Source organism: Monodon monoceros, unplaced genomic scaffold (assembly GCF_005190385.1).
Source record: "Monodon monoceros isolate NGI ecotype Baffin Bay Population unplaced genomic scaffold, NGI_Narwhal_1 Super_Scaffold_19, whole genome shotgun sequence".
Lineage (NCBI taxonomy): Eukaryota > Metazoa > Chordata > Mammalia > Artiodactyla > Monodontidae > Monodon > Monodon monoceros.
Window position 1 is genome coordinate 7,340,964 of NW_021703775.1, and position 10,788 is coordinate 7,351,751.

General features: G+C 53.0%; 1 protein-coding gene across 1 annotated transcript in view; it reads left to right on the top strand.

Moving 5' to 3' along the window:
* The first annotated feature begins 200 nt into the window (after nt 1-200).
* Nucleotides 201-10,788, top strand: part of KIAA1211L (KIAA1211 like) — a 121,133-nt gene continuing 110,545 nt past the window's right edge. Inside the window, exon 1 of the mRNA XM_029231380.1 lies at nt 201-258. The gene's annotated coding sequence lies outside the window, so the exon portion shown is untranslated. The remainder of the gene's footprint in view (nt 259-10,788) is intronic.

The window sequence follows — 10,788 nt, forward strand, 5'->3', positions numbered from 1 at the left end:
TAGAGCAGCCGAGCCGAGCCGGCGCGCCCGGGGCGGGGAGCGCGCACGAGGCCGGGCGAGTGCCGGCTCCGGAGGGTCGTGCCCCCGCCCGCGTCCGGGTCTCCCGGCCACGACCCGGCGGCGGCGAGGCCGGGCGGCAACCTGCAGCGCCGCGTGCGGAACGGGCGTCCGCGCTCCCGGGGCGGCCGCAGTCCCGCCGCCTCCACTTCGCCGACCGAGCCTCCGGCGCTTCGTGGAGCCGCCCGCGCTCCCGTGCAGGTACCGGGGCGGGGGGACCCGAGTGGAGCGGCCGCGGGCGCGCGTGGGCCGGGGACCGCGGCGCGGGGACCCGGGCGGGGACGGCGCGGGCCGGGAGCCGGGCTTGGCCGGCCAGCCAGGGGTCGGGCCGCCGAGGGCTGGGCGCGGGCCTCCAGGTGCCCCTCGGACGGCGGACAGGGCGCCCTGCCCGCGGCCGCCTCTCGGGGCAGCGCTGGCCCAGGGCCGAGTCCAGCCGGTCGCGCTCCCGCAAGTGCCCGAAGTTTCCCTTTGCTCACTTTGCCGGACAACTTTGCGTCGTGAGGGGAAGCCTCGCAGTTGATCGTGTTCAGAAAATAGAAAAGAGGGGAGACGGTCTGCAGGGTTGAAGGTGTTAGTAGACGGAAGTATTTGTGCCTCCCGTCGCTAATGGCCACGGCAGGAGAAAATAGTGGACAGAGTCATAAACTGTTTTCCTTCTGCTCCAGGTAATGGTTGATTTGTTATACAGGTTTTAAGCTTTGATTACAAGCCGCTAGTACGAGGTTCTGGGTGTGATCTAAGAAATGTTCGAATTTTTAATCAACACATATTTGTTGAACAGAGACTTCATCTCAGGCGGGGCTTTAATATGAGGTGAACAAGTGATCAAAGCATAAGTAGCTACTCCAACGTAGTAGTTACCAACTAAGCTTTGGCTTTTGAAATGCAAAGTGAAAAGGAATGCCACCGTTTGGATTGGACTTGCGTAGGTACAGGCGGCAGCTGGTATCGTGTCACTGCTGAAAACTTAATTTTGAGCCAGAAATCCATCCAGTGGGAGACAAGCAGCTGTGTGATCGAGCCCACCCCACACCTTCCCCAACTGATATCTTAAAATATCCCACCCCGTTATTCAAGCCTGCACACTTCCTTCATTTACATAACATGTGCACGTGACCATGGAACAGAATCTGTTTAGACCCCGGTCTCCCTGGAGCTCACACCTGCGATGATGGAGCATCCTGATCACTCTTTACAGCCCTTTGAGGTCATAAAATTGTGAGGAGAAACATATCTAGAGGCAGTGCAGGAGCATCAGGGGTCTCTGCCTTTGGGGGCTGGTGGAGAAGGGTTGAGCTGGGCTGGTTTCTTGGCACTGCCCCAGTGCTGTGCTGAGCCATATTGGAGCCCAAGGCAGAAGGAAAAATCAATAATACGGATCCTGTCTTTATTTAAAATTGTGATGTTTTGTACAATGTGGATTTTGTGTTAATTTTGATGTTTTAAAACAGTTCATTATAACATTTATCTTCTGGAGTTCTTGGTACCGCCTTAAATTTTGTGCCTGGAGCGAGGGCCTCGCTTGCCTCACCCTTGGTCTAGACTTGCCTGTGAGTCAAGTTTCTTAGCCTCTCTGAGCACATTTCCTCGTTGATAAAATTTTAAGAAGTGGCCCCTCCACGGGTGTTGTGCAGCTCACACACAGCATGTGGCCGCTGTGTGGGACCAGGCACGTGGGGCACACGAAAGGGTGGCTGTCCTATTCGTATTGTCACTGAGCTTGGTCATCTTGAGCTGGTCACCGAATCTTGCTGAGTCTCAGTTTGACTTAGCAGAATGGGAGTGGTGATCGCCAGCTCACAGGGTTAAGTGAGAGACTGTGGGTGGAGGTGCCTGGGCCTCTGGGGGGTAAGTTTTCCGCGATGGCTCAGGGGGCCTGGATTTGCCTTGGGAAGCTTGCAGTCACCTGCTCTTCCTCTGGAGGTTAGCCATGTGCCTTGTGCACAGACACACTTTTTTTTTTTTTAATTAATTTTTTTTGGGCTGTGTTGGGTCTTTGCTGCTGTGTGCGGGCTTTCTCTAGTTGCAGCAAGCGGGGGCTACTCTGGCACACGGGCTTCAAAAGTTGTGGCCCGCGGGCTCCAGAGCACAGACAGGCTCAGTAGCTGTAGCACATGGGCCCAGTTGCTCCGCAGCATGTGGGATCCTCCCAGGCCAGGGATCGAACCCGTGTCCCCTGCATTGGCAGGCAGACTCCCAACCGCTGCACCACCAGGGAAGCCCCCAGACACACTTTTATAAACGCTGTTGGTGTTGCATGGAGACCCTGCGGAAGCATTTGAATCCGAGTAGAGATGTTTCTTGCCCAGCTTTATCGTGGAAGGGTGAAGGTCACCAGCCACCAGTTGTGATGTGCAAAGTTTTTTATAGGTGAGCTTAATTTCGCTGCCCCGAACAAAGGACTTTGGTTCCCGTTTGACATATCTAGTCCTAGGTCATGATCGTGATTTTCCTGAGCCTAATTCAAGTGATTTTCTCTCAGCCGCTATCTAGCTTAAAGCAGCTTAGTCCCTCAGAGTCAGTCTCTGTCTCCGCAGGTCACCCTCTGGGGCCCCTTCTCACCGCAGGTGGTCTCTGGGCTCCAGGAGAAGGTTGCAGTTACATCGGGGCATGGGGGAGAGTGGCCCCTTGCTGTCCTCTGATGGGTTTCCCACGACTGAGCCTCCTTTTTCTGTTTCCACTGCCTATTGTCCAGCCGGCTGTCACTGGGGTGAGCCACAGCTGGGGACCCGACTCCTGCATCTGGTCCTGAGGTCCCCACCCGCTGGGTCTCCACCAGGTCCCTGCTGGGCAACTGGGAACCTGCCCAGTCTGTGTGGAACAGCCCAGGCCCCCATTCCTGCTGTACCGAGCAGTCCCTGTGCTCCCAGCAGGAGGCAGGACAGACTCCCCCCTGCCTTCTCCATCCCCCTCCACCTCCTGGGGGTTTTTCTTCCCTCACCGCCTCTCCTCCTCCAGGCACGGTGCAAAGGGCCAGGGGGCTCCCAGGCTCCTCTCTCCCGGTACCAGAAGAACTTTTTTCCACCTGCAGGGCAGGAATCTTTCTTAGGTTGTGTCTTCTGTCTTCTGGACATTGTGGCTTAGAGTAAAGCTCTTGATGTGTAAAGGGAATTTCAACATCTTTTTCTCTTAACTCCCCCATCCCTGGAGAAACCAGATGTACTCTGGCAAGGTGGGAAGGAAGCAGGGTGGAGAGCAAGCTGGGGAAATAGACTGGAAACTCCCTCTCCCCCCGCCCCCCCCCGCCCCATCTTTTGTGTCACTGACCTCGGTTATGTGCACTGGGCTTCTTAGTACCCGAAAAAGACTGGAAAGGCTGTAGGGCCTGTTGGAATTGCCAGTCTGGGGCTGAGAGGAAATGGAGAAAGAGCAGCTTTGAAGCTTTGGTGGTGGGGGGAGCCTACACACTACTGAGCCCAGCCCGGTAGACCAATTTCACACGCATTAGTGTTTTCCGAACAGTCACCCTATTTCTGCCGCTGTTGCTTCATCATCGGAACGACCCACCGTATGCTTGGCATTTACTAAAAGCAGCAGGAAAAATACAGAAAAGTCCAAGTCATAATTGATGCTTCAGGGGCCTTGGGAATTGTCTGGAGAATATGATTAGCTCTTATGAAACCTAAAGCTGTACACCCAAAGCCCTGGGTTTAGTTCACACTCCATGCATGGAAGGTTAAGTGGCCAGTGAAGGCTTCTCAGAGGAGGTGGGACTTTAAGTAACATTAAGACTTGGCCACACAGACGTGAGATGAAAGAGAACTTCCCATGGGAAGGAGCTCTTGAATTCCTAGAGACAGAAGGCTGCCCCAGGAGTGGCCTTTCGGGTCCCACCTGTGACTTGACCCTTCCTGGTGTTGTGCTTATCCGTTTTGTTGTCAGGGTACCTGTAAACCCTGGTACAGGTAGTGTCATCTGTACAAAGGACAACAGGCACGGTCAGCTTTCTAAATGCCTGGTCTTTTCCCCCAGCTGAAAGGAAATCAGAGGAATTCTCATCTAACCCTGTTATTCTTAGTTATCTGCACCTGGAAACTCATTTCAAATTTTCAGCTCAGGTAAATGGACCTTTAAGACACATCGGTGATTCTTAGGAGTTACGGCGGCATCCTTTATATTGCTTTAACGTGCTATGACCCATAACCCTGAGCTCAGTGGGTCACAAACCAGTAGATGCCATGGGGTGGGGGGCGGATGCTCAGCAAACTTAGCAGCAGATTGACAAGAAATGATCAGACAGGTGTGGGCACACCACTAGGGATGCCCCCTCACCGGTGTTGGCACTAGCTCCGTGCAGACACTTGCACTGTTCCTGTGTAGATTCCGGGTAGGAAGGGCTCCCAGTTATTTTTCTTATGTTTAAGCTATCCGTGAAAAGAAATGACAGAAGAGCCTTTTGAAAGGTGAGGAGTAGGAAGTTATTTATTTGCTCAAGTGTCTTCCTAGCCCTGATGTGTGGGACAGGCTTTTGAATGTATGAAGTTTGAGAACTTCTGGAGTACCCACCTTCACCCCTGGGGTCCAAACACCAATCTGTCCATTGTTTCTATCCCCAGATTCTCACATCTGTGGGAGACAACAGACGCATCAGCTGAGGTGTGCAAGTTTCCCAAGAAACTGGTCTCAGAACAGCTGTCCCAAGTGTGGACATGAAAATGTCAGAGGTGTTTTGCTTTCTTAAAGCAGGCTGCCCAGCCGAGGCGGGCAGTCAGGGCTTTGGTTTCCGCTCTGCCACTTAGAGTCCCTGCGACCCCATAGCATGGGGGTAGGGACACACACACTCACACACACACACACACACACACACACACACACAAGCATCACTTGAGGTATCGTATCAGTGGAGAAAATGCTTCATAAATTATTTGTGGCTGTTACTCTTCCGTTGTCTTTCTTAGAAGGCAAAAGGGCGTTTATTATAGTTCCCAATTAGGAACCCCTAATAAAGTCTCCTAAAGCAATAAAGGGTCCTTCCTCAGCTGAGATCTGATGGCGTTCCAGGAAAATGAGCAAGTGTGCTCTACAGAGCGCTCCTGAGCAGGGCTAAGTGGTCGATGTCCTGTGGGAAAGGACCTTGATGCAAGTTAAAGCAAAGAGCCAGGGCAGAAAGATGGGGAAGGTAACACAGGTAGGAGAGGGTGACACAGGTGGGAATTCCTCTGATTTCCATTCAGCAGGTGGGAGAGCCTCAGACCCTGAGTCCTGGGGCGTGCAGGGTTCACGTGGTCCATCTCCCTCTGCAGCGTCAGCTTTCCCCGCTAACGTGTGCTTACAAGTACTAGCAGCAGGGCCGCAGATGGGAGGTGCCCTGGGCCAGTGACGCGCGCGCACACACACACACACACACACACACACACACACACTTGTTCTGCTGGGAGCCGTAGGGGCAGTTCTGCCCTGCCACATCTGTGGCCTGCCGGTGAGCCTCATGGACAGCCGTGGATCAGAGCAGCACAGTCGGTGTCACCAGTGGGTAAGCGAATTACGGCCGATATCAGGTTCCTGTTGTATATTTAGTCTCCTGCGTGTGAATATATTATGAATATTTAGTACCTTTTCAACATTAGTGTGTCATGAATATTTACTGCCCAGCTGCCTGGGTGTATTTAGCACCTCATGACTATCAGGTGTCTGTCCGTCCTTCCCCGCCTCTCTGTGTTGGATGCACACATGCCCTCCTTCCTGAGTTTTTATCTCCACTTAACATATCTCGCGAGCATCATCCATCCCCTTCGCTGTCCTTTCTGTAGACACTGCTGCGAGCCTGTGCAAGCTGCTCTCAGCTCTTCGCTCTTTTGGTCTGCTTGCAGCTCTGGGGCAGGCATAGCCTCAGCACCTCATGGGTGCAGGGGCAGGTGCGGTGGCCATGAAGGCTCTGACCTGGGTCCCTTGAGTTCTCCTCACGGCTCTGCAGCCCACGTGGGAAATGCAGGGAGCTGCTCTGAAGCAGCGTCTGCACTGGCACCAGCTATTCTAACCTGGGTTTGATACCTAACTCCTAATCCCGAGGTTCCATCAGCTTGCCTGTTAATTATTCATCCTTTCTCCCTGACCTCCTCCGCAAGGAGTGGTAGCAGGAACTTTCTTATGGGTCCGTCTGCGTGGAAGATTCCTGACTTAGCAGCTGCAGTGCTAACTCTGCTGATGGAAGTGACGAGAAGGAGGGTGGCGTTTGCTGGGGGGTCGACGTCTGAACCAGGCGGCCACGCCACTCCACCTGGTGGTTCATCCTCCGTGCCCTGGGGTCATTTCCATGGGGATAGACTCAGCCCTGTATATTTGCTTGGTGTCAGCTGCATGGTCCATTGGAAATCAGATCTTTAAATCATGATGTATTAGCATTTCCACTGTACTTTCAGGGTGTGAATGGGCTCTTAGTGTACGAACACAAAACATCTTGCAGATGTGCGTCACCTGCTTTCCGAGGCTTAGCTGGTATCATCTTGCTGCTGTGTGGCCTTCGCGAGCGAAGACGGCTCTGTGCGTCGAGGGGTTCTGGTAAGCAAGGCTTATCCGGTACCACGTTCTAGAGCTGAAGTCGCTGGGAGTGTTCCATGGGTATCCCGGGGTCTCTAGGTGGCAGAGGGACCATTGTAGACAGGACTCGGCCAGACCAGCAAGCGGGGAGGGCCTGTAAGGTGGTGAACCTGGCGTGGGACGGGTCGTCCAGCCGCCTGGGGCCCCGACCAGACTTGTGATTTGGCTCCGTCCTGGCAGGCTGCCCCCCTCGGGTGGCCCGAGGCCAGGTGCTGCATAACAGACAGACTCTCCCATCCAGCAAGCCAGGGGGCAGAACACGAGCAGGCATCTCGGTAACATTTGGGGGCGTATCCTTCCAAACTTTGTCCCTGCTGCTCCGAATATGCATACATACGTGTATGCCCAAAAGTATATATTAACACAAAGAGGTAATGCCTACATTGTTTTCTGGGCTGCCTTTTCAAAATGAGTAGCTCTTTTCCACATGGTCGGATACGCTTCCTTGGCACCAGCTGTCATGGCTGCGAGGGATTCCATGGTCAGGGTGGCCCCGGCTTACTCACCAAGCCCTCTGTCGGATGGACGTTTCCTTAGGTCATTTTCAGTCTGTCACCGTTTAGCAGCACGACAGTGAAGATCGTTGTCAGTGCTCTTTTGTACGTTGTCTGGTTGCTTCCTTTGAAGTCCTGTCTCATAAGTAGATTTCCTGTCTATGTACAAGCCTCCTCCTTTGAGGTGTCCTGCCCAGAGTCTTTTTTTTTTTTCCACACTAAAGTTTTTTTTCCCCACGAGATTTCATGGATCTTGGTCGACGGCATCGTCAGCATCTGTGCTATTCAGGATTTGCTCCGGTTAGTTTAAGGAGAAGAGGATTTAATGCAGGAAATTCAGGGATAGCAGAATCATTGAAAGCTCAGCCCTGGGCCAGACCCGCAGGGGTGACCCCCAGAGCAACACTGCAGAGCCGTCCCGCTGGGAGCTGCCTCCCACCCCAGACCCACCACGTGGAGGGTCCCGCCTGCTGCTCGGCGATCGTCGCGGAGCTGTGGCCAGTGGACCACCTGGGACCCCCATCACCACCCATGGGAAAATCTGATGCCTCCGTGGTGGTGCCTGTTAGCAAAGAGGCACAGGAAACTCCACCTCGTGGGGAGTGTGGCCTGGATGGAGGCCGGGAAGTGTGGTCTTGGTTTTCTAGCTTCTAGCAGGCAGTGAGCAAGCCTGCAGGTGGGCTGAACTGTATCTCAGCCCTTCTCTCTTTTTTCTTAAAAAAATATTTTGTACTTTTTGTGTTCTATTTGATGCAGAAGGGTGAAGTTCACAGAGTTTAGCCATGGGTTCTGTGGGCCTGGTCCCTGCCTTGCAGAATCAATCATTTGTCCTCTCCAGAGAAGGTCAAGGTCGTTTCCCTGATAAGGTTTTCATTTCAGTCCCCTTCTCTTCAGACCCCTTTTGACATGACCCCAGCCCCCTTCCTGCTCAGTCTTAGAAACCAGACTGGCAGCCTCTCCAGCCTGAGCTTCAAATAGGTAAAAAAAGAAACACTATATTATCTGTCTCTATATATCAGTATCTATCTCAAGGTGAAGCCACATACGAATAGCGCCTGCAGACTTGCCTTCTATACAGACCACGTATTTGAAAATCAGGCCCCCTGAGGCCTGCCTGTGGGAAGCTGTGGGCTGGCTCTTTTCTCTCTGGGGGACCCTGGGTTCTGTTGCCCCTTCACACTGAGCAGCCCTGAGCTGTCAGGTGTGGGTAGGAAGCAGGAGTTAGCTTATGCTAAGTTAATAGCCAATTTTTTTTCATGACCCATAATTGACCAGCAGGTAGTTTATGAACTGTATTTCTCCCTGCCTCTTCCAACGGCCTTTATGTGTAATTAGTGTGAATTCAGGTGTTTGTATAGCTCCAAGCTCCCCCTCTGCGTGGTTTCTGTGTTTCCAGTTGTTCCAGGAAAGCATTGCCGAGGAAGGATTCCAGAAAAGACTGTGTCCTTAGCAACCCAGAGCCGTGGTGGTGGTGGGGTGTTTGGGTGACAGCAGGGGGGCAACCCCAGCCTGGGGGTGCACGCTCTCCTGACCCTCAACAGGTTCTCTGGCCCTCATGGTGTGTGCTCCCCCTTTAGAGATGGACTGTTTAAAACAAGCCGGTGCTCCCCAGCTCGAAGCTCTGAGGGGGGTGGTAGGGGTGAGAAGGGGGCTCAGCCCCCTCCATCTCCAGGTGGGCCGACACAGCCCTTGGGACTAGTCCTTGGAGGGTCCAGCAGGTCATGCTTTCAGCGAGGCGCATCAAAGGAACCCATGTCTTTTAAAAAAGAGAAAGTAATCGTGATTTGCTATATCCCAAATGATGTGCCTTAGGTTTCCACAACACCTTCTTTCTATGGTTTATATGTAACAGACATTTGCCTTTCTTTAATTTTAGAATTAAAATTTTAATTTTAAATTTAAATTTAAAATTAAATTTTTAATTTAGTCTTTAATCTTTAATCAAAATACATTGATTGTATATGGTGAAGTAAACTGAAATAATTATTTTACCAGCAACAGGCGTTTCTTTCCATTTTTCTAAGCACGTACAATGAGATTCTGAATTCTGTGCATGTGGCATAGATACACTGGATAACCCAGGCTGCCTGTTGCATAGCCTCCCCCTCCCCGAATCTTGTGCTTTCAAATAGTTACTAAGCTGTGAGTATGTGTGCGTTTAGATGAGTCCCTTTCCAGATTAGATGAGTCTCTTTCCAGCGCAGAGAGCAGGTGATGTTGAGGCCACGCATCATTTTGGGTCTTTCATCTTCAGCATCTCATTTTGTCCTTACGATCACCCTGTGCATTTTACAGATAAGGAGACTGAGGCCCAGAGAAGCCAAGTAACTTGGCCAGGGCCCCTCAGCTAGTGAGCAACAGAGCTGTGGACCCACCTCCACCCCCTCATCTCTCAGGAGATGATTTCCCCTTGAAAATAGACTGTTTGTTCCTTAGGTAACACGCCAGGTGCTGCCAGGACTGCTTTACCCCCACCCCCATTTTTATTCCCATTTTCTGGAGGAGCAAACTGAGGCACAGAGCGGTTATGAGACTTACCTAGACAGCCAGTCCACGGTGGAGCAGGGAATTGAACCCAGTGTCCTTTCCTTGTCGCCTGTTTTTAACCTCTTGAACTGTTAATGTGGAAATGGCCTGGAAGTGTCCTTATAACTGGCCCAGGGTTTCTCTTAGTGGGAGTGAACTTGGCAAGTTACTCCCCAGGGTGTGCACGAGGCCTGGGGCACGGGAGAGGCTCCTTGTTCCAGGCCACTTTCCCTCAGAGCTGCTTCCATGACACCCACGCGGGGCGGGAGTCTCTGGGGACCCTCCTGCTTCCCTCCTGCATCCGTCGCCTGCAGCAGCTTCTGCAGGAAAGCAGAGGAGAGGAGGTGGCAGGTGGGGAGACAGCTGAGGGCACGGGCTGGGGGCTGGGCTGACCCAGTGGGCCTCGGGCTCACTTTCCTCCAGGGTTGTTGGGAGAAGCAAAGGCAGTCGTTTGTGTGGAAGTGGCAGGTATGCTGTAGCCAGTGGACAAGAGTGAGTTAAAAAGGACGTGTTATTATAATTAAGCCTTACTTACCTCTCTCTCTTTTTTAGTGTTAGAACATTCCTAGTTAAAATTGAACAAGGCCTCGTGACTGGGAGCTCTGGGTGCAGAGCCTGACTCTCGCATTCTCCAGCCACGTGGCCTCTCAGCGCCTCTGTTTCCCATTTGGAAAATGGGATGGAACGAGCCCCTACCTCTGAGGGTCGTTGTGTGGACCACCTGGGGTACTGTTGCCTGTAATGTGCTATCTGAGAGAATAAAAAGTGTAGTGTCGAGTGAGGGGGACGGGTTGGAGCCCCAGTGGGCTGAACATGGGCTGTGTTCGAGGCATTGTTGGGTGCTTAAGGAATACATGATCCCACTGGTTCTGGCAGCAACCTTAAAGAGTACAAACGATTATCCCTGTTTGGAGGTGAGGAAACAAAAGCTCAGGAGGTGAAAGTGACGTGTGTGCCTGGCCCCATCCGGGGACACCTAGGTGGGCAGAGAGGGAGGCGGTCACCTGAAGCCCCTGGGGGTGGGGGAGGGGGTCCGGAGCGACCGGTGCTGGGATCCTGCCTTGTCACCAGGTCAGTGGTTGGCTGGCACACCAGGGTGGCTGCATCCTGAGTCTCTCGGGCTCCACGGGGCAATCCCCAGTGAACGGTTCACCGTGTGCCGGCAGGATGGGGG